Source organism: Coregonus clupeaformis, unplaced genomic scaffold (genome assembly GCF_020615455.1).
Source record: "Coregonus clupeaformis isolate EN_2021a unplaced genomic scaffold, ASM2061545v1 scaf0015, whole genome shotgun sequence".
NCBI classification, from domain to species: domain Eukaryota; kingdom Metazoa; phylum Chordata; class Actinopteri; order Salmoniformes; family Salmonidae; genus Coregonus; species Coregonus clupeaformis.
Genome location: NW_025533470.1, coordinates 275,001 through 277,449, shown reverse-complemented (window position 1 = coordinate 277,449; position 2,449 = coordinate 275,001).

Here is a 2,449-nt window from a genome sequence, read left to right as displayed (position 1 = left end):
ACCTGTTTAGACATAACTTGCCAACACATTTTCATTGTGATGCACCCGTGCGCATAATGGTGAGCACAGGTGACAAAAAGTCAAACACAATTAGAGCACAGGTGTCACCACTTGAACACAACAACTCAAAATTGATCACACTTGTGGCTAATGATGTAGGGAACATATACAGTAAGCCAGTTCAGAGAGCACTGGTTTGTGAGGCCCTACAATGGATAGAAATCTGAGAGGAAGAGTTCGTGTGAGAGGAGGTCGAGGTGGTCGAGGTGGTCAGCGAAGACAAAGAACAGTAATATCTGATGAAATCAGAGCTACTGTGATTGACCATGTTCTTGTCCATGGTATGAGGGAGGCTGGACAAAGGGCACAATCAAACATCAGTAGATTCACTGTGTCCACCATAATCCGAAGATTTAGAGAAGAGAACAGGTAATTACCTTTTTTGACATTATAGTACAGTATGTAAATGTTGACAGCAATTACTGTATGACATACTATATACTGTACCACAGTATACTGTAAGTAAATATATGTTTCAGTACATCACTGTACCAATGTACTGTAGTATTGTAATGGAGGGTTGGTCTAACTGTTTGTAGGCCTAGTATTCCATGTATATTTTTGTAACTCCATGTTCTCTTTTGTAGAATTGAAAGACTGCCACATGGGGTGGGAGGACAGGTATGTTCTCCCCACACCAAGAGACCCTAATTGTTGATATGGTCCGTGAGAACAATGCCATTAAACTGAGCGAAATTCAGCAGAAGATCATTGAGGACCATTTACATTTTGAGGGTTTCAACAGTGTCAGCCTCTCTACTGTTGATCGTGTCCTCAAGCGCAACAGACTGCGCATGAAACAGCTATACAGAGTGCCCTTTGATCGCAACTCAGACAGAGTCAAAGAGCAAAGATTCCAGTATGTACAGGTTGGCATATATCCAGACACATTCAATGTTGATTACTCTAAGTAGTGATTTACTGTAGTGGCCTAAATCACTTTTTCCGTATCACTTACAAAACTATATCTATTTCTAGAGAGGGTTTTTCAACTGGATGCAATGGAAAGACCCCATCAATACATCTACATGGATGAAGCTGGGTTTAATCTCACCAAAAGGAGAAGGAGAAGCCGTAATGTGATTGGCCATCGGGCCATTGTTGGTGTTCCTGGGCAGCGTGGTGGCAATGTCACATTATGTGCTGCCATCAGCAATCATGGGGTTGTCCACCATCATGCCAACCTGGGGCCCTACAACACTCACCAGCTCCTCATTTTCCTCAATCACCGAGATGCTTTGTTAGGGCAGCAGGATGAGCATCCCATCTATGTTGTTGTTTGGGACAATGTGAGTTTTCACAGAGCCCTCCAGGTTAGAGAGTGGTACAATATGAACCAGGTTTTATCAATCTTTGCCTTCCACCGTACTCCCCTTTCCTAAACCCCCATTGAGGAATTATTCTCCTCATGGCGGTGGGAAGGTATATGAACGCCAACCTTACACCAGGGTAAATCTCCTGCAAGCCATGGGACTTGCCTGTGATGACATAGGTGTGGAGGCATGCCAAGCCTGGATACGGCATGCCAGGGGTTTTTCCCCGTTGCCTGGCCAGACAAAATGTGGCCTGTGATGTGGATGAAGTCCTGTGGCCTGGCCCAGTAAAGAGACATGATGCTGTGGCTGAGTAATGCACTTATTTGTATATTTTTGTACTTTATTTTTACATGGGCTTACTGTACACAAGTGGCAAACGCATAAGATTTCTGTTTGTTTACAAGTGCTGCATGTAAATGCACAAGATTTCTGTTTTGTCTTTTTGTACAAGTGCTAAATGCACAGTTTTTTGTTTGTTTTGCAACATGCATTTAGGCTACAGTGAACAATAAACATTTATTTCTCCAGCTTCATGTCCTGAGCATTGTGTTTTCTATTTTTCTCACCGTAGTGTTTAGTGACTGTTCATAGTATTTTTTATTTTGAAGTTGACTCGGGGCACGTTTTCGACAACATAGTTCAGTTTTGAGCACAGATTGAACTGTTTTGAGGTGAAAGTTTGGTTTTGCAAGAAGAGTCTGAGGTTTTGTGAATGTAGCTTGAAAAGAGAAAAGGAGAGCAGCTTTCAAGAAATGTGTCTTAGCAATCGAGAAAAACTGTAACACTGTAAAGACTGTCTGACCGTCCTCCCTCTCCTCTCCTCCCCCCTCCCCCCTCCTCTCCCCTCCTCTCCTCTCCTCTCCTCTCCTCTCCTCTCCTCTCCCTCTCCTCTCCCCTCCTCCCTCCTCTCCTCTCCTCTCCTCCCCTCTCCTCTCCTCTCCTCTCCTCTCCCTCTCTCTCCTCTCCTCTCCTCTCCTCTCCTCTCCTCTCCCTCTCCTCTGCCCTCCTCCCCCCTCCTCTCCCCTCTCTCCCTCCTCCCCCCTCCTCTCCTCTCCCCCCTCCTCTCATCTCGT